Below are 24,251 nucleotides of genomic sequence, written 5' to 3'. Positions count from 1 at the left end.
TTGTGGGCAGCCGTCTCAGTGAATGGCCTCAGGTGGCCAGGCAACGATGAGGAGATACTGGAAAGTTGCCTAAAGCAGCTGTTACCCATCGTCCCTTGGAGGCCTTCTCTTGGGGGGAAAGTTCTTATTTCTGCACACACTCAGCAATCATGAGACAGCCTGCCATCCTTGGTGGTCGAGCCCCTTGTGGACCCGGATGTTTTTGTGCTTTTGTTCATCGTGCTTAGACATCCTAATCAAACTAGAAGCCTCGATTGCCTGCCCCCGACACCGTTGACCCAGCTGCAGATTGTTGGTTTGGACATAATGTCTCTGGCCCTTGCTTTTCTTCCTCTGAGAAATGAAGGGAAGGAAGAGAGTATTCCAAAACCTGCGTCGTCGTCAGGGACATCCGTCACCTAGGTGACTTTGTAGGAGCCTGCCGACGCCAGGGTGCCCAGCAGGGCCCTCCTCTAGCCACGTCCTTCGACTCCGAGCACTACGGAAGGGATTCCCTCCCAGTCCGCAGACAAGGACGTGGGCTCGTGGAGGTGAGCAAGGTAAGCCCTGCAGCTGGGTTTTGACCTGGTCTGATTCCAAAGCACTTGAGTTTTTGGACTGTACCATGTTGTTACCTGCACCTTCATGGTTCGGGGTAAAGTACTTGTGGCCACTTTCGTAGGACGTAGGACGTAAGTAACTGAAGAACAGAACTGAATTCCGAGAATTCTAGGCAGTCTAGAATAACTGCTTTTCTAACTGTAAGGTTCAAGTACCAATATTTGAACCGGAGATTATAAGAGCTAACAGAAACGAAACATGATGTAATTTTTTTTTTTTTTAATCTTATAGAATTCGCAGACCACAAGTTTCCTGGAAGAAATTGTGCATTTTTTTCTGAGGATGTCATAACAACTGGGTTTAGGAATTGTCTTCTGGTGGCGGTTGGGCAGGTTATCTTTGATGATTTTAATATTTTTGCTTTATAGGAAGAGCAGGCCCTATTCCTAAATTGTTGTTATATTTAGGTCTTTAAGGGTGGATCTTGTGAGGTTGCTATTATAGTAGCCTGAAACCTATATATAGGGACACTCAAATGTGGTGTAAATCCATGTCTTTAAAAAAAGAAAGCAATTACTGTGTTGGAAAGCCAAGCTATAAAAAGCAAATGAAATCATAGGAGAGCCAAGATAGGATTTCATTTTACTAAGCAAATGGCCCTGACTTTCTTTGTGCTTTTGTGTCTTGCACTGGCCGAGTGGGGAATGCAGAAGTCTCCAAGTTAGGACCGTAGACATTTACAGGTCTCAGCACTTGTCATACATGGATTGAGAGACAGATCTGGAAGAATGAAGTGCTCGGACACTCAGCTTGTACTACCAGTGTCCTCTTAGTTGTCTAGCATCCCATAGAAACTGTGTGTTTTTTTTTTTTTAAAGAAGTTTATTTTTTATTTAATGTGTACTCATGCCCATCATGATAGTTTTTCATCAAAGTTAAAATCAGTTGACTTGAAAATATGTGTCTTTGACCACCGAAGTCAGACTAGTACCTGCCAGTGTTGCCAGTCCTATTAAAAAATGTATTTTCAAAACACATACCCAAATGCTGTGAGCATCTTCCTGCCCCTCTGCCTCTTCCACTCCCCTCCACCCCACCCTCATTTCCACAGGCCAGAAGCAAGGGAGGAAGACTTTGGAGCCTTCTGAAAAGTGCTTGGATCTTTCGGTATTGAGTGGCTGGATGCAAGCCCCTTCTGGCAGTTCTGAGAACTCAGAACGTGGAACATTAATTGGTCTCTATATATGTCTCAGTAATCCCGTCTTAGAAATGCAATAGGGTTCTTTAACCATTCTTTCTTGCTCAGAGGTGCCTTGTCACCCTGCTGGAGCTCTGATAATGATAGGTTGGATTTCTCTGTGGAAACACAAAACAGCTTCTATCCAGGCATTTCGCTTTGTCTTCTGGAAGTGCTATACATGGCTTTGGCTAGATGCTGGATAAAAAAGGCCTACTAACGAGAGGAATATTTAAGACCTGGGTGAGCTGTCACATCATAAAATGCTAAACAGTATTCCCCTCGGGGACATGTTCAGAATTTCACATGATAAAAATCTTTATTTACTCCTCAGCAAATACAAATGATCTTGGCATCATTTCTGACATGCTTTCCCCAAGTTCTTCCAAGTTCTCATTAAGAATCATCCTTTTGCAACAGGAATTGAGAGTTTCTCACCCCCCCCCCCCCAATCATTGTGGGGGTAGAACGTTTTAATGCTATGCAATTACTTTTCTTTGCAAGATTCACTGTGGTTGCTCCTCCGTGTTCTATTACAGAACACCAGGTGGGGTTGGCAATGTTTTTGTAACAAAGAGGCTACACGCTAGAAGTAGATGTATTCAGGCGGGGGCTGGCAGGCTCTGAGGGGCTGACTCATCCATGACTCACATGACAGTCTGTGTGGCCCCTTGGCCCTGGTGCCAGCCTCTGGACGTAGAGAGGCGGTGTCTTGGTTCTCCCATGAGAACTTGAAAGTTGAAATATCTGACTGATTCTGGCTTGGTTCAAGTGTGGGCTCACCCTTTGTTAGGGACTCGGTGAGAAGCTCTAGGATGCTCACACACACTTTTTGGCTTTGGCAGCCTGTGTGATTTAGGAGACACTCTTGTACTGCTGGTTTTACGCACTGGGAAACCCCACGACAGAGCAGTGGGTTGGCAAGAAAAAAAAAAACTTGATCAAACATCAGTTGCAACAGCACTGATCTTTCCTCTACTTACTTGGAATGCCACCTTTATCGTATTCTAAACCTCTGTGTAACTTGTATCTCTGTCTGGACTTTGAATATTTCTGTTCGGTAGCAAACTATTAAAATTAGTGTAACTTTACAGAATATTTTGCTACCTGATGGGGCAGATACTCCCCTGTTATTTTTTTTTCTCAGAATACTTCCACTTGGCTACTCTACAAAGTTATTCTTCTAGATGAACCTTAGAATCAGCCTATTACATTGTTCTAAAAACCTATTCTGGATTGCACTGAACATGTAGCAATTTAAGAATTGACCTGTTGATTTGAATCTCCCTACCAAGGAACATAGAATATTGCAGAATTTTTTAGATCTTTTATGCCTTTAGTAAAAGTTTTATAGTTTTTAAATATGAATATTATGCATTGTTATTTGCTTCCTAGTTTTTAAGTAATTTTTGCAGGTGATAAAAAAGGATTTTTCCCCTCAATTTTTAAGTGGTTATCACTAATAGGTAGAAGCTTACTCATTTTGTATATTCGTTATATGGTGCCCTTACTGCACTTGCTTAATAATTCCAATGGATTTGATTGTCTAAGTTGATATCCATTAAAGGAGGAACAATATTCATTCCTCATTTCTTGATTGCTGCATTAGGGTTCCTGAGATGAATCGGTAAGCTTTACAGCTTTTTCTGTATTCAGGAACTGTGTGGAACAAGGATTTGCTGTCCTTTGAAAGTCTCATAGTTTATCACCCGTAGAAGCAAGTGGGCTTGAAATGATTTCCATATTACTTTATGATAACTTTCTTAAATTGGTGCGCTTGAGATGGAGGAAGCCTGATAGGCTGGCGGCTGGTGGGATGAACGATCAAACGTGGGAGGTGAGGCAGGGAAGATGGCTGGGGTGCACAGGTAATGAGGGTGATCCAGGGATAAGAGGAGAGTGACCTTCCCCCCAACCCCCACTGCCCCTGGTGCAAGAATTTTCTGGAATATCATTTCATGTAAGAGGGAAAACACTTTATGCCTCAACTATTTCCTGGCCAAGCTGTGATGGATCTTAGGGCCTTTCCCCCAGAAAACAAGGGAAGTGGCTTAGGGTGTTAAAGTTAAAACTGAACTTCCTCCTTTTGGTAAACTTGATTTTGAAAGTCTTGTGATGGCTGCTTACGTTTTGTTACCATGACCTGGAGAGCTGGAAGTTGGCAGACAGTGCTCACTAAGGATGTGACCATGGCTAGCTGTAAGAAGGAATTAGCTGACCATCTCTGCATTTATTCTGCTTCCAAAGCACAAGCCTCCTGGTCACGTTCACCCCACTGCTGAGGGGCCGTCTGCTCAGGCGTTGGCTACCGCTGTGTGGAAAGTCCGCCCATCCCTCGTGATTGTGGAAGGACCGTGTGTGCTAATTTCCCTCACTTATGTGGAGTAGATCTTGGAAGAAGGCTATTTTTCTATTAAGTGTGGACGTTAGATTTTTGGACTGTGTTGTTCACTATAAATACTTTTGGTAAGTGCCCTGCCCTGAGCTTATGGCTCAACAAGGGCGATCCTATAGTTCTAGATAATGAGATTAAATCTTTCATTTTAGAGAGTCCCTGTGTTTGGATTGAGGTCTCTCCTGCCTCTTGTTAGAAGACCTGGGGAATAGTAGGTAAGAAAGTTTCTTGCATGGTAATGATGCCTAATAGCCATAAAGTTTAAAATTTGAGAATGCATTCATGGTTTTGGTAGAATGAGGTCCCATGAGGGTCTTTGTCCTCCCTGAGTATTGTTATTCCTTTGTTATATATGGTTATGAATTTTCATGAAATGCCTTTCATCCATTTTGAGTTTATCTTTGTGTATGGTGTAAGAGAATGGTCCAGTTTCATTCTTCTGCATGTGGCTGTCCAATTTTCCCAACACCATTTGTTGAAGAGACTGTTTTCCATTGGATATTCTTTGCTGATTTGTTGAAGATTAGTTGACCGTAGAGTTGAAGGTCCATTTCTGGGCTCTCGATTCTGTTCCATTGATCTATATGTCTGTTTTGGTGCCAACACCATGCTGTCTTGATGATCACAGCTTTGTAATAGAGCTGGAAGTCAGGCATTGTGATGCCCCCAGCTTTGGGGGCATCTGCTGGTGGTTTGGGGTCTTTTCTGGTTCCATACAAATTTTAGGATTAAAATGCCACACAGTTGGTATTCATAGGATGCCTTCTAGTGTATTCAACCCTTTGGTGGTGTACCCAAAACCCCAATATGAAAATGCACTTTCATAAATACCTCTCTCTGCTAATTAAATTAGCTAATTAAAGGTGTGACTTAATTGTCCTGTCAATTGTTGTTGTTGTTCTTTAAAAAGATTTATTTATTTTGAGAGAGAGAGAGAGCATGCACGTGTACGGAGTGGGGCTGGATGGGGAGGGGCAGAGGGAGAGGGAGAGAGAGAATCTCAAGCAGTCTCCCTCTGAGCATGGAGGAGCTAAAGTGGGGCTTGACCACCGTGACCCTGAGATCATGACCTGAGCTCAGATCAAAAGTGGGATGGTCAATCCACTGAGCCACCCAGCTGCCCCCTGTCATTTGGTTTTTTAAAAGGCTAAATACATTTGTGCACCTGTATGTGTTAGGTATATATTAGAATTAGTCAAGACAAATCCAGGTGTGCCTTTGTAAATGATTCAGTCACCGTTGCTGATTTTTTTTCATTTTTTTAAAGTAAGCTCTGTGCCCAGTGTGTCGCTTGAATTTACAACCCAAGATCAAGAGTCACATGTTCTACCAACTAAGCCAGCCAGGTGCACATGTTGCTGATATTTTAAATACTTTTTTTCTATTTTATAGTTTGTCTCCAGCTTTTGTTTTTTTTATTAGTTGTCTCGGATTACAGAGTTTTTTGTTTTTGAAAATGAAGAGGTGGTTCATCTGGATGTTATTGTGACTTTCTTTTAAAACTGAACCAACTGCGGGCACCTGGGTGGCTCAGTTGGTTAAGCGACTGCCTTCGGCTCAGGTCATGATCCTGGAGTCCCGGGATCGAGTCCCACATCGGGCTCCCTGCTCAGCAGGGAGTCTGCTTCTCCCTCTGACCCTCTTCCCTCTCGTGCTCTCTATCACTCATTCTCTCTCTCTCAAATAAATAAATAAAATCTTTAAAAAAAAAAAAAACTGAACCAACTGCAGAGCCTAAATAAAAGGAACTAAATGTATCCGATTTCTGTGTCAGATACTTAAAGATTAACATATAACATTACTAATTTCAGTGATCTTACTCATTTTTCTCACTTTTGGGTGGAACTGAGAGTAAAGAAAACTTCTGGGAATTAGTATCATCTTGTATCTTTAATTTGAGGAATCTATGAAAAGTTAAATTCATATTTGGAAGGTGTGTAGAGTGAAACCAGGGGCAACTAATTGAGGTAGAAAATTCACTGCTCCTGTAAATACTAGGTAAACGATAGAAGAGCCTCTCAAAATATAAAATATACTTTATAGCATATGGAAGGTATGTAGGGGGGAACATCAGTAATTCAGTGAGAGGGCTTGCACTAATGAGAGAAGGGAAATGTTTAGGTTGAACAGTATAAGCCATTTTGGCAAAATGTTTTCCTCATTGTTTCTGTGTTTTCACTTTGTTACGTACATGTCTTAAGCCTGTGCGAGCCTGTTGTTCTGTGAACAACAGTTTGGAAGGATGCCATGGTGACCCTTTCCCCACCACCCACTCACCACGTGTACCCGGAATAGACCACGCAGTGGGTTTACATTTGAAAAATACAGATGCTGATAGTAATCTATGTCCTGTGTGGTATTAATCCTTAAATCCCTGTCCACACACAAGAAAATTAAATAGAGAATTGAGGCATCTGCCAAAGTAATTGAGAGAGAATTTGCTGAGGGCAATTAGGATTTGTTTTCTTTGTGTCTGCACTCTGTACCTCTTGAGGATGCAGGAGACCTTTTTTGGGGGGGGTACAGTATACTTTATTGATAGTACACGACAAGGTAGGGCTCCCCAAGCCCCTTCCCTCATTCAGGGGTCTGGGATGGAACTTGTGTGGAGGTCAGGAGATTCTCAGTGTGTTGGGGGATGAGTTGGGGCAAGGACTCCCCAGCAGCTGAGGGCCTCTCTCTTCCTCTTGCCCTCACTGGGGCTGGTGCCAGGGGCATTTTACTCCTTGGAGGCCACGTGGACCATAAGGTCTACCACCCGGTTGCTGTAGCCAAGTTCATTGTCATACCAGAAAATAAGCTTGACAAAGTGGGTCATTGAGGGCCAGCCCCAGCATCAGAGGTGGAAGAGTGGGTGTCACTGTTAAAGTCACAGGAGACAACCTGGTCCCCAGTGTAGCCCAGGATGCCCTTAAAGAGGCCCTCCAGTGCCTGCTTCACCACCTTCTTGATGTCATCCTATTTGGCAGCTTTTTCCCAGGGGCGGGTTAGATCTGTGATTGACGTGTTGGGGGTGAGGACACTGAAGGCATGCCAATCAGCTTCCTGTTCAGCTTAGGGATGACCTTGTCTAGAGCCTTGGTGGTGCCAGGAGAAGCAAGGATGATGTTCTAGACATCCCCTCAGCCATCACACCATAGCTTCCCAGAGGGGCCATCCACAGTCTTCTGGGTGGCAGCGATGGTGTAGACTGTGGTCATGAGTCCTCCACAATGCCAAAGTTGTCAGAGATGACCGTAGCCACAGGGGCCAAGCAGGAGCTCTTGCTGACAATCTTGAGGGAGTTGTCATACTTCTCATGGTTCACGCCCATCATAAACGTGGAGCATTAGCAGAGGGGGCAGAGATGATGACCCTTTTGGCCTCACCCTTCAAGTGAGCCCCAGCCTTCTCCTTGGTGGTGAAGCCCTCAGTGGACTCCACAACGTAGCACCAGCGTCACCCCATTTGAAGTTGGCAGGATCTCACTACTGGAAGATGGAGACATGGGCTTTCCGTTGATGACAAGTTTCCTGTTCTCAGCCTTGACTGTGCTGTTGAATTTGCTGTGGGTGGAATCATACTGAACATGTAGACTATGTAAATTCAGGTCAACGAAGGGGTCATTGATGGCAATAATATCCACTTTGCCAGAGTTAAAAGGAGCCCGATACAGTTGAATCCATTTATTCCAACCTTCACCATCACGTCTTGGGGATGTGGTTGGCACTGTACCAGAAGATGCAGCTGTCTGTCGAATGGGAAGGAGCAGTGAACCAGGAGACTTTTTTTTAAACATTTGTGTTGAATATAGACTAAAATAATTTTGGTCTAATATTTTCTGTCTTTACACAGAAAATAACTATGTGTTATGTTATTGTAGTTTGAGATTCCAGGACCATAGCTCATTTGCATTTCCTCTCTGTATTGGCCATGATGGTGCCTTGCATTGTGTGACTGCTATCTTGTACATTAAACACATCTGGTAAAATTGGTTTTGATTTTCCTTGTTCCCAGGTCTTATGGTTCCCTTCCTAGTTATTGGGAATAAGGTAATACAGCTGGGTCCCATTTTGCGTACATGTCTATTCATTGTCACAGTGATGGCCTCAGGACCTCTGCAGCCCTGCCTAAGCCCTGTTGGAAGGCAGCCCAGAGAGACCAGGTTTTGTGTTGTTACCAGGAGCCCTGGTTAAGTTTTATCCCCCCCCCCTTTTTTTTTTAATTTAGTAGGCTCTACACCCAGCATGGAGCCCAACATGGGGCTTGAACTCATGACCCTAAGATCTAGACCCGAGCAGAGATCAAGAGTCAGATGCTTAACCAACTGAGCCACCTGGGTGCCCCTAAGTTTTATACTCTTAATTCCTGAAGGGCAGCTGGCTTCCCTTCCAGGGCATCAATGAAAAAAATAATGTTGCTCAAAAGTATAAGGCTATATTTTATCTGTAGTCTATAATATGAGTGGCTTAAAAATATCTATGTTATAATATTCCCTCATCTTGTAATTGGTATAGCTCTTTGGTTCTGAAATCCAGAGTAGAAACAAAGCAAGTGTTCAGGTTTAAAGATAACAAAGACGTTTAAGGATAGAAAGACTTAGCTTCTTTAAAAAAGAACTATGCCAGGTATGAGTTATACTCAGAAAAAGAAATTTTGCCCGAGAGATTGTTCTTATGTACATCTTTTTTTTTTTAATATTTATCATTCTTGTTCTGATCATTTTTTTTTTTTTTAAGGTTTTATCCATTTATTTGACAGAGACACAGCAAGAGAGGGAACACAAGCAGGGGCAGTGGGAGAAGGAGAAGCCAAGCAGGGAGCCCAGTGTGGGACTCGATCCCAGGACCCTGGGATTACGACCTGAGCCGAAGGCAGACGCTTAACCGACTGAGCCACTCAGGTGCCCTTCATGTACATCTTTTTTAGAGTAGCTCTGTTTCCTTGAACACTCCTGTCTCTTTTCTCGTCCTTGAAGCATCTGCTGCCATCAGCTCTGGCCTAGCCCCTTTTCTCGTGGCTTTCTTCCTTCTTTGTTTGTCATTCCTTTCCTGTTGCCCTTTGGATTCTCCATCTTCTTCCCACTGTCATAAGATGATGTTCTCCTTAGCAGACCATCCCTGGTCCTCTTTGTCCTTTTAGGATAATCATATTTTTGCCCCTGCTTTCAGCTACCATTTATACATCTCCCTTTCTGCCCCGTTAATACACTTCTAGTTGGGACCTCTCTTGTGGGTCCAGTGTTGTTAGATTCCATTTGGATATCTTCATTTATCTTCATTTGGATGTTTGCTATATTCCTGCAACTGAGTGAATAAAAAAAAAATTGAAAGAAGCCTTTTTACAGCTGCTTCTTCATGGAGCTTCTGCCTCAGAGCATATGACAGTGTGTGAGTCCCACGTTTGAATCCTGGCTGGGTCATCTAACCAATTTTTACTGCCTTATCACATCGGCTGGTACCTCCAAGACAATGTTGGCTTGCTCCTGGTCTTTTTTTTTTTTTTTTTTAGATTTTATTTATCTATTTGACACAGAGAGACAGCTAGAGAAGGAACACAAGCAGGGGGAGTGAGAGAGGGAGAAGCAGGCCCCCTGCGGAGCAGGGAGCCCGATGCGGGGCTAGATCCTAGGACCCTGAGATCATGACCTGAGCGGAAGGCAGACGCCCAACGACTGAGCCACCCAGGTGCCCCGGCTTGTTCCTGGTCTTGGGTAGAAATGATTCAGTCTTCACCAGTAAGTGTAATGTTAGTTGTAAATGTTTTTGTAGATGCTCTTTATTATGACGATTTTAAGAATAAAGTTTAAAAACATTTTCATTAGCTAATTTATAAATATTTTCAATGTTTAGAGGATCCCTACTGAAAATAACAAAAATGAAAGTCCACCTTAAATAAACTCTTAAAAAGTTTTGTTTTATTTATTTTAAAATTTATTTTTAGAGAGAGAGTGAGAGAGTATACAAGCAGGGAGAAGGGCAGAAGGAGAAGGAGAGAATCTCAAGCAGACTCCACACTGAGCAGGGAGCACCGTGACCCTGGGATCGTGATCTGAGCCAAAATCAAGAGTCAGATGCTTAACCCACTGAGTCACCCAGGCACCCCGTGTTTTATTTTTAAAGTAATCTCTACACCTGACATGGGGCTCAAACTCACAACCCTGAGATCAAGAGTCAGATGCTCTACTGACTGAGCCAGCCAGGCATCCCTACCTTAAGTAAATTTAGGGAAATATAAAATTTGTATTTTCAGTGAAACTGTCAGGGTCAAAGAAGCTTTCACAACCGAAGAGAAAAAGGTAGTAGAGATATGGTTTGGTGGAAATGAGCTGATTATTTTGTTTAATGATGGTGATAATTTTTCATTTGCTGGATGGATGTGGAAGTGGTAAATTTAATTTTGCTAACTTTTTATTTTGGGGCATTAAATCTATTTTCCTGTGTTTAAATCAGGAGACTCAGAATAATTTTGGAGTTTTGCAAAAACCATGTTATTCGTGTGTGTGTGTGTGAGAGAGAGAGAGAGAGAGAGAGAGAGAGAGACAGACAGAGAGAGGAAGAGAGATGACCATCCTCCCTGGAAGTGTAAAGTCTAAGCAATTTGGAATTGAATTTAGTTCCTTTTTTCCATAATTAAGAAAATTAAACCTGATTTAGTCCCCAAGGAGTCCTCTGGAAAAGCCAGGAAGTTCTTGTTCTCATCAGAATCGTATGTTAAAACATTATGAATCTTGTTAATACAAATGACCATCAGTGGACTGTGATTAATTCTGGGACAGGGTCATATACATAGTCCTTGTTTGACTGAAGTAAAAGACTCTTGGAAGGCTGTGATGGTACCAGGATTTTTTTTTTTTTTTTTTAGTATGAAAATTTCTTTTTCTCTAATTTTTTTTTTATTTTTAAGATTTTATTTATTATTCAGAGAGTGAGTGTGTGAGCGGTGGGAGGGGCAGGGGGAGAGAGCGAATCTCAAGCAGACTCCTTGCTGAGCCTGGAGCCCGATGTAGGGCTCAGTCTCATGACCCTGAGATCCATTATCTGAGCCGAAACCAAGAGTCCGGTCATTCAACTGACCAAGCCACCCAGGTGCCCTGAAAATTTCCTTCTTTCTTTCTTTTTTTTTTTTTTTAAGTTTTATTTATTTAAGCAATCTCTATACCCAACATGGGGCTGAAACTCCTGACCCTGAGATCAAGGGAATAGCACGTTCTTCCAACTGAGCCAGCCAGGTGCTCCAGTATGAAAATTTCTGTAGAATTTTTACTTTTCCTAGGACTTGGAGCTTATATTTGATGCTTCATTAACAATAGTTGATGCACTTTTTGGTACATCTACCTGGGCAGATTGAAGAAAGAAAGAATAACTGTGTACCCATGTACATTATTTAGGTCTTTTAGGTGGAAAGTTAAAGGAGATGATTGATTAGAATTTTAAAGATGCCCTAACACATAGTAGACACTCAGCAAACATTTGTTGACAGCTGTTGAATGAAAAAGAGAGGTTGGGGGAAATGTGTTGAAATGTTATTTACTCCTTTTTCTTCTTCTTTCCACAGTAAGTGAGTTGATTCTCAAGGTCCCTGTTAGCTCTAAAATTCTTAGAGTTCAGAAATCTAAAATTATTAGTTGTTAGGTTCGGGGCTTCATTCTGAGAGACTTGCCTTCTTCCTTCTCTTCAACTCTCTCTCTTCCTTTTCACCTAATTGTTACTTCAGAGTTTTTCTGAACTGTTTTCGTAAATGTTCTGAACCTCAGCTTTCTCATCTGTAAAATGAGGGCAATAAAATCTCCGCCTTAAATTTAGTTGTGAGCTTGAAATGCTGGGAAGACTCGGCACCGCACCTGGTGTATGTTAGGTCTTATGTAAACTGTTAACCATTTTTTCCCCCTTAGTCTGATAGCTGCTCAGTTATGTTTCACATGATTAAGACTCTAAAATTAAAATCTGTCTTTAATGTCCTGGAAAAAAAAAAAAAGTCACAGTTTACTCCTTTTATCGTCAACTCCATATGCTCTTTTCCCCTGATGTTGTAGGTCAGCCTGAATAGTTTTCCTCTGTGTTCGTCAGGGTTTGTTTCCAAGTCCCTCCTGTTTTCTGTCTCCATTGCTGTTCTGCATCTTTATCCGGAGCTATGGTTGGCTGGATCTTTGTTCTCTATCCTGTTTTTGTACTATCTAGCCAACCATAAGGAATTCTTTGTTTCTCCATTTTTCACTGTTGAGAAGTAAAGAGGTGATCTTTTTCTCCTGTCATAGGAGAAAGTAGAGCTTGATTTGGAGACTTTTCTCCTTTTGACATTTGCTAAGTAAGGAGTATTAAAAAAAAAAATCTTTTTACTGAATATAAAGAGGACAAATCATGTTGGGATCTTGGTGAATTTTCCCAAAGTGAGCATAACTGAGTAATAAGGATTGTAGTAAATTTAAGGAAAGTCTCTAAGTGCTCCAGGCTTGATTAAGCCTTCTTGCCCTCGTCATCCTTCAGATTACCCACTTGTTGTGAGAAGCATTCCAGCTCCCTCGTGCCCTCTGACCCACCATCTGCTAGCTGGTTTTGTGTGGACTGGGTTTCACCTGCCCTGCCCTCCCTCTCTTTTCTCTGAGATGGGAAGTGTGGGGTTAGAGAGACTAACGCTTTGTTCTTGATGCCTCCTGCCTTCGAGGAGATGTCATAAAGAGAGAATGCCATATTTCCACTTTCCCTTAACCAGTCTTCCCTTGTGGCCAGCTGCAGATGGGATGCAAAATGCAGAGGAAATGCTGAGTGAAAACTGACTGCCTTTTTTCCTTTGCTTTTTCCTGTCTGTTCAGAGTGTTGAAGATGTTGAGTTAACGACAGTGCTGGTTTAAGAAGCTAGTGTGAAACACACTGTGTTTATGATTAAGATTAAAAAACTAAACTTAGACTTTTTAAAATGAGGAGTAAGCGAGGGTGTTATGAATAGTGGGTAGTTATATGGTCTATAGGGCAGAGGTCTGGAGGAAATGGACTTAAAATCGAGGCAGAGGGGTGGAGGCTACCTTGTGACTTCCTGTTGGAGAGGGCTCTGGAATATTGGAATGTATGGGTTGCTTATCGATCTCCTGGATAGTCGGGGTGGTGTGTTTACAGTAGCTGCAGTCGGAGGTTGGAGTTGACCTTGCGTTAATTATAATTCTTTCGTTGTTATGTAATTTCCTAAATGTGATGAAAGATACCAGGGTTTTTTTTACTGCCATTCATGTAATGGGAAGAGATGGATTATACCGACATTCTGGTAGAAATTAGAGGTTTTTGAGAAGTGCTAATGCTCAATTTTTTCAGACCAAAGGCATCCCAGCTCCACTGCTTCGTAGTCGTGGGACCACAGATAAAGGATTGTTGGGAGGATGTTGCAGGTAAGATATCTGAAGGGCTTTATGAATTGTGTGACGGCATGTAACAGGGTGAGCCGTTACACTTCCAGTGGTATTTCTCCTTGTGTATTGAGCTCGTATCCTCTCTACCTCCTCTCGCTTCCAGACCTCCGTGTCTCTCAGTTACTTGGCGCCATCCGGTAGAATTACCTTGTTTGTATTCTGCTGTTTGTCCTGGTTTTCAGTGCTGTCTCTCTCGGTGGGTGATCTTGGTTGAGATGAAGGGAGGGATCCTGAGAGGTGGGGAGGTTTTGCATTCTTTGAGAGTAAGGAAGCTTTTTGAGAAACTACAGATTCAGAAAGGGATGCTAGAGGTAAAAGGCAAAACTGGGAAACAGACAGAGTCCGTCCAGGTGTGGCGGGGGGCATGGGGCGAGGCAGTGGGTTGGGCTGACCGCCATGGCGCTCCTGCACCAAACAGTATCCTGACCCCCTTAGAAAGGGGAGAAATGCCACTGGCCTCTCTCCGTCTGCATGGCCAGAGCCCTGCCTCAGGACAGGACATTAGCATGCGCGTCTCTGTCATGAGGGTACTGGCTCCAGGAGTGGATGGCAGAGCCCAACTCCTGTGACCTCCATTCTGCTTCCTCCTCTGAATTGGGAGCGGTCGTGTGGGCCTGAGAACCTACGCTGGTGGCCGTCTTTAGGAGGTCCGACCCTGGTGCTGCTGGGCCTCCTTTGGCAGTTTGTCTCTGAGCAGTATCAGCTGTGGGCATCTTTGCCTTGTTGCCAGAACAAGTTGCTTCTGCCTTGGTAGCTTATCAGATGTGTTTTCAATGATCTTGTCTCATCTTGTGTCTTAGAATGTGCCCTCTAATAGAATCCTGTATTATTGTTGTTGTCGTTGGCTTTAACAACATAAAATTATTTTCTCTCCGTTCTGGAGGCTGGAAGTTCAAGATCAAGGTGCTGGAAGGTTTGGTTTCATCTGAGGCCACTCTCCTTGGCCTGCACAGTCACCTTCTTGCTGCCTCTTTACGTGGTCATCCTGCCATACAGGCCCAGCCCTGGCGTCTCTCTTTGTGTCCTGATCTCTTCTTTCTTCTTCTTCTTTTTAAAATTTGCATCAAATTCTCTTGAATTCAATTCAGTTTTTTACGACATCCGTACAACAAAAAATCAGTTCTGTATAAGAAAAAATATTTCAGTCTAAAATGGAAATTTAGAAACTAAAATAAAGATAAGCACTCTGTCCATCATTGTTAGCATAATTTTTAGAAGGGTAACTATATTAGTTATGTGTTGTCCTGTAATAAATTACCCCATCACTTGGAGGCTTACAGCAACGGTTACTCTCCCACAGCTTCTGTGGGGCAGGAGTCTGGGCTCAGCACCACTGGGAGCCTGTGACTCAGGGTGTGTCATGAGGCTCCTGTCATCATGGAGCTCACTGGGGGAGGACCTGCTTCTGAGCTCACTCACGGGGTTGCTGCCAATTAGAATCTTGCTTTAAATGACGTAGGAAATATGTCTCTGTTCAGAGATCTTGTTGTAAACTGGGTACTAATTTATAATCTTCTGTAAGTCTGCAGTTTGATATTGGGATTTGCTCAAAGATGGATATGCTTTTTAAAAAACATCTTTATTGAGGTATATGGGTATACTTAAAAAATAAGATTGTAATTCTGATCTTACTGAAGCCAATGAGAAGGAAAAACTTTGTAACCACTTACTCTCATGTGATTATATAGCCTTCAATGATACCATAGCATTTTCTTAACTGAATAAATTCTTATGTCTTTATTTGATTCCTAAGCATTTTATGTTTGTTATGTTAAATATTTGAAAAAAATTGATGAACTTTTTAAAAAAAAGATTTTATTTGAGAGAAAGAAAGCATGAGAGAGGAGAGGGGAGGGTCGGAGGGAGAAGCAGATTCCCCACTAAGCAGGGAGCCCGACGTGGGATTCGATCCAGGGACCCTGGGGTCATGACCTGAGCCGAAGGCAGACGCTTAACTGACTGAGCCACCCAGGTGCCCAAAATTGATGAACTTTGATAGATAGAGCAAGGATCCTGAAACTGTGCTTCTCCGGAGATCTGGTTGGTGCCCGTCGAGGGGAGCAGGGTGTTTTTCTCTCTCTCTCTTTCTCAGACACTTACTATGGGTGTCTTGTGGTATGAGTTTAATTTACAAAGATACATACACACACACACACACACACACACACACAATCATATATGTAATATGTAAAATCTGTTTACAATATGCATAATTTTGGGGCACCTGGGTGGCTCAGTTCATTAAGTGTCTGCCTTCGGCTCACGTCATGATCCCGGGGTTCTGGGATTGAGCCCCGTGTTGGGATCCCTGCTGAGCAGGGAGCCTGCTTCTTCCTCCCCCTCTGTCCCTCCCCCCCACCGCTTGTGTATGCCCTCTCTCTCTCTCTCTCTCAAATAAATAAATAAACAATATGCATAATCTTTATTATGTATAGAATATACATATAGTATACTATATAAAATTTATATATAATCTGTCTTATATAATATGTATTTCTCATATATAATTTTCTGTTATATATATTTTTTAGATCTATAACATGTAACCTATTTATATATAATATATGTAATCTCCTATGTGTATGTATATATATAATCTATTCTATGTGTGTGTGTGTGTGTGTGTGTGTATATATATATATATTCTGTGTGTATGTGTATATATATAGTCTGAAATAAAAGCTCATGAGGAACAGATGTCCTAAGTCACTTTCATACGCAGTAGTACCTGGGATAGTAAGTTAAGGTTCATGGTACGTCCTCAGCAAACACTTAGAGATTTGATTGCAGTGATTCCTTTGATGAACGTTGTATTTCGCAGCCATAGATTGTTGGGGGGGAACCTACAAATGTAGGCTGTCCAGGGGGCTCTCCTGGGATTAGTGGCATTTGGGAGGCACAAGGCTGGGATGTACCCTGAGTTGCCACATCTCTGAATTCCTGGCCTCTATGCTCCGCGTCTCCAGGGGCACCATTCACATTTTACACTTGCTTCTCCTGAATTCCCCTTGCCCCCATGCAAGAGGATTTGAGAGCATGAAGTAAGAGTGCTGTGTGAGGTGACAGGAACATTTTTGGCTTTTGCGTCACAGCCAGCTTCCGGTCTCTCCTGGGGGCTGGTTCTGGAGGTGAGGCCCTCCTGGCGTGCCCTCAGCTGAAGTGCCCCTTTCCCCCCGACTGTAATGGGGTTGGAATGGAGCACTGTTATTAGCATTTCTGTAGTTTGTATAGTTTTTTTCCCTTTATGAAAAAAGCCTTGCTTTTGGTGACTGGGCTGTCTTGCTTTATTACTTGGAAGTTTTTCTTCTATCTTTATAGAAAGGCTACATAATGCTGCTCCTTAATGGGGATAATGGTGATTCTTGGGGTCTTCCCAGGGTCTGTGAGCTCAGGTAGAGGTCCAGGCTGAGCGTGGGGCTCAGGACAGTCAAACTCAAAAAGAAAAACTTTTGGAAAGAATGAGATGAAGAGTTTATAGGGAGCCGTAGTAGATAACGTCTTAGTTTGGCTGCTATAACAAAGTTACCGTGACTGGGTGTCTTAAATGGCAAACATCTGTTTCTCCTAGTTCTGGAGGCTGGAAGTCCAAAATCAAAGCACAAGCGAATGTGGTGTCTGGTGAGAGCCTGCGTCCTGATTCGGAGACAGCCATCTTGTCACTGCATCCTCACGTGGTAGAAGGGTGAGTGGGTTCTCGGGGGCCTCTTTTGTGAGAGCACTAGTGCCATTCATGAGGGCTCCACCCTCATAACCTAGTCACCTCCCGAAGGCCTTGCCTCCTAATAACATCCCACTGGGGGTTGGGATTTCAACAGATCAATTTGGGGAGCCACCAACATTCAGTCCATAACATTTGCCCTTGTGCCCCCACTCCCAAATTCATGCCCTTCTCAAATGCAAAACATATATGTAATCTCCTATGTGTATGTATATATATATAATCTATTCTATGTGTATGTATAGACATACATAGACTTCAGCCCCAAAAGTCTGAAGTCGTTCCAGCATCAGCTTTAAAGGTCCAAAGTCTCCTCTAAATCTCATCTAAATCAGCTGTAAGGGAGACTTAGGGTACCATTCGTCCTGAGGCAGATTCCTCTCCAGCTGTGAACCTGGGAAAGCAAACAAATTCCAGCCTGCATTTTCAACACTTTGTTAGGAATTACTTCAGCTAAATACCCAGTTTCTTCACTCCCAAGTTCAACCTTCCACAAAACACTGGAACGCCAATGCAAGTCAGCCAAGTTCTTTGACACTTCACGGCAAGGATTGCCTTTCCTCTTGTTTCCAGTAACCTCCTCATTTCCATCTGAGACCTCATCACAATGTGTATTACCATCCATATTTCTGCACACACTCTGCTCATGATTACTTAAGTATTCTTGAAGAAAATGGAAGCTTTCTCTCTTGGTCCTTTCAGGCTGGTTATAACAAAATACCACAGACTGAGTAGCTCATAAACAACAGAAATTTATTTCTTGAGGCTGGACCTCCAAGATTAGGGTGTCTGCATGGTCAGGTGAGGGCCCTCTTCCAGGTGGCTCAGTTCTTGTATCTTCACCTGGCAGAAGGGCCTAGTGAGCTCTCTGTGCTGTCTTCTATAAAGGCACTGATCTCGTGCTTGAGGGCTCCTCCCTCATGACCTAATCACCTTCCAAAAGTCCCACCTGCGACTGCTATCACTTGGCAGATTGGGGTTTCAGCATATGAATTTTGGGGGGACAGAAACACTGAGACCACACCACTTCCTGTATAGCTCTTTTCTGAGTCTTCCCCAGAATCCTCCTAATGGTCCTTAGATGGTAGTATGAGATTGTTCTCGTATGTACCTCCCGACTCTTCCAGCCCCTACCCGTTACCCAGTTCCAAAGCCACTTCCTCATGGTTAGGTATTTGTACAGCAGCACCCCGCCTCTCGGTACCAATTTCTTAGTCTGTTCATGCTGCTATTACAAAAATACTGTACATTTTTGGTTACGATTGTTAAACTCTTTGTATGATTTATAATTTTGTTAAACTCTTTGTTTAAGCATGGCACAAACATTTATTTCTCATCATTCTGGAGGCTGGAAATTCCAAGGTCAAAGCACCAGAGGATTCTGGGAGAACCTGCTTCCTGGTTTATAGGCAACTGTCTTCTGTGTTCTCACGTGGCAGGAGGGGAAAGGGAGCTCTCTGGGGCCTCTCTTGTTAAGAGCACTAATCCCATTCATGAGGGCTCCACCTTCCTAACGCATTCACCTACCCAAACATCACCTCCTAATACCATCTCGTTAGGGGTTAAGATTTCAGCATATGAATGGGGGGAGGAGGCACAAACATTCAGTCCGGAGCAGATGGTCCTAAAAGGCCTTTGAGTTCTACTTTTTACCCTGAAGTGTTGCTGTTTGCTTAACACTCAATGTTCCTGGGCTCTGTGTTCGTGTATTTGATGCACTAGGACAGCAGAATGTAATGGCTAGGAACTTGGGTCCCTAAATTCTACAGTGCTGGTGTGAATTCCAGCTCCTCAGTTCCCCATCTCTGTGATTTGCAGCAAAGTACTTTAGCTATTTCAAACCTCAGGTTTTCTCATCCTTAAACAGGGGCTACTAACTGTGTCCATAGCATTATTGTGAGAATTAAAGGAAACAGTGTATGTAAAGCATTGAGTACAATGCTTGGAACCCAGCGAAATCCCAGTACGTTAGTTCTTGTCACAGTTACAGGACCAAAGACCTATTCTTTAAAGTCAAACCCAGTTATTGTTTATAAACAAGGTCAGTTTCTGCTTCTCCGCTTCTAGATGTTTCTCCCTGTCTTGCAGCATATTTACCATAAGTGGGTTCAGCAAGCTGGAATGGGGCTTTCACTTACGTCCCCCTAGCCAAAGGACTAGAAAATGTACAAATGGCCAATAAGCATATAAAATGATCCTCAGTATCGCTAATCAAAAACACAATGAAGTACTACTTCACACTCATTAGAATGGCTATTTCCAAAAAGTTTCCCCAAAACAAAAAACCAGAAAATAATAAATGTTGGTAAAGATGTGGGGAAATTGGAACCCTTCTGCACTATTGGTTGGATTGTAAAATGGTGTAATCACTATGGAAAACATTATGGTGGTTCTTAAAAAATTAAGAATAGAATAACCACACAATCCAGCAATTCCACTTCTGGGTATATACTCCAAAAGAATTGAAAGCAGGGATTCAAACAGGTATTTGTAGCATATTCAGAACAGCATTATTCACAATGGCCAAAATGTGGAAGCAAAGCAATGCACAATGGACAGATGAATGGATAAACAAAATGTGGTAAAGAGAAGGTGGTATATACAGACGATGGAACGTTATTCAGCCTTAAAAAGGAAGGAAATTCTGACATATGCTGCAACATGGATGAACCTTTGAGGACCTCATGCTAAGTGAAATAAGCCAGTCACAAAACAGTGTATGTTTTACCACTTAACACCACTTATAGGAGATACTTGGAGTAGTCAGATTCACAGAGATAGAAAATAGAATGGTGGTTGCCCAGGGCTGGGGGCGGAGGGGGAATGGAGAGTTAGTGTTTAATGAGCATGGAGTTTCAGTTTTGTAAGATGAAAATGTTCTGGAGACAGATGGTGGTGATGACTGTACATGGGTGTGAATGTTCTTAATGCCACTGAGTTGTGCACTTAATGGTTAAAATGGCAAATTTTGTAACGTATGTTTTACCATAATTAAAAATATAAATTTTGGGGCACCTGGGTGGCTCAGTTGGTTAAGCATCTGCGTTCAGCTCAGGTCATGATCTCGGGGTCCTGGGATCGAGCCCCGTGTTGGGCTCCGTGCTCAGTGGTAAGTCAGCTTCTAGGTGTTTCTCCCTGTCTTGCAGCATCTGGCTCTCATCCCTGCTTATGTGCGTGCGTGTGTGCTCGCTCTCAAATAAATAAAATCTTAAAAAAATATATATATTTTTAAGAAAGTCATTTTCCCTGTACACAGTTTTACCACAGGGAGTTAAATTAGCACATACTGAGTTTTCAACTTCTAAGAGTAATGTTTTGGTCAGTCCTCCAAAATAATTAAAAAAAAATTTTTTTTAAGATTTTATTTATTTGACAGAGACACAGCGAGAGAGGGACCACAAGCGGGGAATGGGAGAGGGAGAAGCAGACTCCCTGCTGAGCAGGGAGCCCGATGTGGAGCTCGATCCCAGGACCCTGGGATCATGACGTAAGCCGAAGGCAGACGCTTAACAAATGAGCCACCCAGGGGCCCCATTATCAAAAAAGTTTTGATTGCCAGAATTTTCTCCATCCTTGTTAGCAATAATGAAGTGCCTCCCCCACCCCTTACTCTGCCCTCCCCCTAACCTGCGAAGTAAGAAACTACTTGAAGTCTTGCCTGGGCCATGTCTTAAAGACAAAATCCTGATGCTGTGGTGGCATCTGTGGATTGTGTTACTTCCTTTGCCTCCCCTGACGTTTCCAGAAGCTGTTGCATAACGAGGTAAAGTATATGAGAAGTGGAATGTAGGTCCAGGAGGATCCAGATTCTGTTGGGCCTCAAGCTCGTACAGTTTGGGGTTCTTTTAAAAAAGAAGAACACTTTTTTCTCTAATTTCTAATAGAACGCCTGCTGTGAACACACTTCGGGGTCCTTCCCAGGGCCTCGAAGGATCCCTGAAGCTTAAGCTTCCTTAGTTTAACGTATCTTGTCTCTGTTCCAAAAGGAGAGGCAGAAGAAAGGAACTGCCTGGAGCAAACTGCTTACTTCCTCTTGAACTTTGTTCTCTGAAGCAAAAAGATCTGGAAAAATGTGTTACATTCAGAAGACTGACAGTTGGGAAACTGCGGGGGATGGAAAATGGTTTATGCAGTTGAATCTTACTCTAGTCCGTCTTTAATTTAACCATTTTTCCAAACTTCAATTTGGCAATAATTTGTACTGTAATTTAGCATTATGAAGTGACCTTTGACCCAAACCAATTAATTTTGAATTTCTCTCCTGGAGTGTTGCATTATAAAATTGTAGAGGCATCTTCTGAGAAATTGTATAAAATTTCCATGATAATTATGACCTTGAGGTATTCCCGTGTCAAAGAATATGCATCATCTTCTCTTCTTTGTCTGGTAATTACTTTCTCCTCTCCTCCCCCCCACCCCCAATTCTTCTTCATATCTGTTTCCTCACTTAGAAAAATACTTCATCAATCAGAGATTAGAATAATCTCATTACCTATGGGAATTCCTCAGTGTCAGTTAAGCCTTTGATGGAGCTGTTAGGGAGCCTTTGTCATTGAAAGCATCGCTTAGTGACCAGATGGACTCATTGGGAGCAACTTGGCAGAATGTCAGGCAGGGAGACATTTAATGAGCCGTGACACGTGCGGAGTAAGCAATAGTGCAATTCTGGTTTTCTTGTTGCTTTGTTTTACTTCCAGTAATAGCATAAATTATTTTTTTTTTTGCGTGAAAAAATAGAACTAACTTTCAGAAATAATATATACTTACTTCCTATCACGAAAATGGAAAAATCAAAGAGCAGACCACATTCCTTTTTTGTAGCAGGGTTCTTGATGAGGAGGGAGTGCGAGGTCCTTATGATGCCTAATGGAGCCAGGGCAGCTACGGTTCAGACTTTTCAGCTCAGCCAGATCCCTTACTTTTAGATGTCGATTTCAGCATCCAGATTGCCTATTGTTCAGATGCCAGTTGGGCACTGGGATGTATTTGCCAAACTCATTTTCACGTCTTGGACAAAACTAGAATTTGGATCCTAAATTAAAGGTGAAAAACAAGGTCTCTGAGCCAATTAAACGCTATTATCACTCAAGTAGGGATTTTATCCTGTGTCGGGCCACTTGAATGATAGAAAATGATTGGAAAAAAACTTAGTTTTTTTCCTCCCCCCAGAGATTTGGGGGACACTTTATAAAACTCATTTATGTTTGTGGTGAATTGAGGTCTTCTCTGCTTATTTTAGACTCTGAAAAGATGAGATTAAAAGGAGTTCAAAATCTGTTCTTTTACCCGTAGTAACCATTTCCATTGGATTGAATTTAGCCAAATTATTTTTGGCTTGATCTGCACTCCAAAGAAAATGGGTGTGGTGGAAAAAAATGATACTGAGATTGAGTAAAACAAGGAGGAATTTTGTATTGTTCTGAGTTTCTGGTCAGTGGAGGAAGAAAGACTTAAAAAAAAAATACTTTGCATGTTCATTTCTCAGCTTTGATTTGGTTTGTTAAATCTTTTCAAATCTGTGCCTTAAGGTTCTAGACTTCATTACTAGTGGATACTTAGTGTATAGACACTGTTTAGTTTAAATTCTTAAACCACTTCAGTTAAAATATGAACAGTAAGGTTTGTTTTAAAACGAACTTCTCCGTATGTTTTCCTTCTTCATCAGAGCTATTCATGCTGCCGGGTGTGATGTTAGTCCTAATTAGGTCAGTTTCGAAATTCTTATTTTTAGCACGAGAGGAAAATAAATGGTGTGCTGCCACCAACTTGCTTTCAAATGAACAAATCGTCTCAGTTGAAACAGTTTTGTATTGGAATTTGTTGGCAGATTGGCCGGGAGCCAGTGTTATGGCTTTCTTCTACTTTTCCCTAGACTTTTTATCTACAGTGCTTATTCACTGAGGGAAGAAAGCCTTTCCTGGGGCCTCCCGGAGGGTGTGGGCTCCTGCCCCATCCTGTTTCAGGCGGCTGTCCTTCCAGCCACGGCACATGTTGCATCTGGGACCCTCTTAGCCGCTGACTCTTGGGCAGGTTTATACTGAGGGCAGGATCCCCCTGGTTAACCTAATTCAGCAGGGAACTTAAGGGTGTCACTCATCTTTTTAGCTAGCTCCCTTATCCCTTCGTTACCTGAATTATAGAGTTGTAATAATTACATCACCTACGAGGTGCAGGTTGCTGTATCCAGGTTCTTGCATAATTTTTTTTTTCAAGTGGGCTGCATGCCCCGTGAGGGGCTTGAACTCACCACCTTGAGGTCAAGGGTGGCATGCCCTACTGACTTAGCCAGCCATGTGCCCCTCCTTGTATAATTTTGTTTCGGCCTTATTAAGGGGGGGGGGGGGCAGCATCATCCTCTCCATTATACACGTGAGGAAAGCCAGATTCTGGCCATATAAGAGACTTAGAATCACGTGGATGGGAAGAGGCAGAAAGTGGATTTACACACAGGTTGGCGGCCTGCTCTTCCCCATGCGCCCTGAGGCCTTCCACAGAGCCAGGGGGCCTTTTGGAGACCTTCCTGTCCAATGGTTTTCAGCACTAGATCCGAGAGTCGCCTGGGCAATAAAGACGAAGATTTCCTTGGTTTCATCTCAGGCCGGCTCGTCTGAATCTCTGGGGTGGGACCCCAGGCCTGCTGTGTTGTAGGGGCTCTGGGGTGATTCCGCTGTGCAGGGGGCAGGAACATCGAGGGGGGCCAGAGGGAAGGAGGTGCACTAACTCTCCCTCGGTTTTCAGGGAGTCTGAAGCCCAGCAACCTCTAGCAGGTCAGTCCGCTAGTTACTCTACAAGCCGGAACTTGACCCAAGATCTTCTGGCCGTCCTCCGGTCTCTTCCCTTTCTGGTTCCAAATCCTGACAATGGAGTCTGGCCGGGTACAGGAAGCACAGGAGAGGCTCACTTCATCTTCGGTTTCTGAAGTGCCTGAGGGGGCCAGCCCCCTCTGATGGGAGGAGGAACGGGGCCATGTGGCCTTGCTGTA

At 43.0% G+C, this 24,251-nt stretch overlaps 1 protein-coding gene and 1 pseudogene across 1 annotated transcript in view; one reads left to right on the top strand and one right to left on the bottom strand.

The window, feature by feature from the left end:
- The first annotated feature begins 4,021 nt into the window (after positions 1 to 4,021).
- TIAM2 (TIAM Rac1 associated GEF 2) overlaps positions 4,022 to 24,251 on the top strand; it is a 191,229-nt gene continuing 170,999 nt past the window's right edge. Inside the window, exons 1-3 of the mRNA XM_035728554.1 lie at positions 4,022 to 4,243; positions 4,325 to 4,387; positions 17,120 to 17,233. The gene's annotated coding sequence lies outside the window, so the exon portion shown is untranslated. The remainder of the gene's footprint in view (positions 4,244 to 4,324; positions 4,388 to 17,119; positions 17,234 to 24,251) is intronic.
- LOC118357193 lies at positions 6,892 to 7,856 on the bottom strand (annotated as a pseudogene).

This window comes from Zalophus californianus, chromosome 7, assembly GCF_009762305.2.
Source record: "Zalophus californianus isolate mZalCal1 chromosome 7, mZalCal1.pri.v2, whole genome shotgun sequence".
NCBI classification, from domain to species: Eukaryota; Metazoa; Chordata; class Mammalia; order Carnivora; family Otariidae; genus Zalophus; species Zalophus californianus.
Note: the sequence above shows the minus strand (reverse complement) of the source record. Positions and strands in the feature narration are given on the sequence as shown.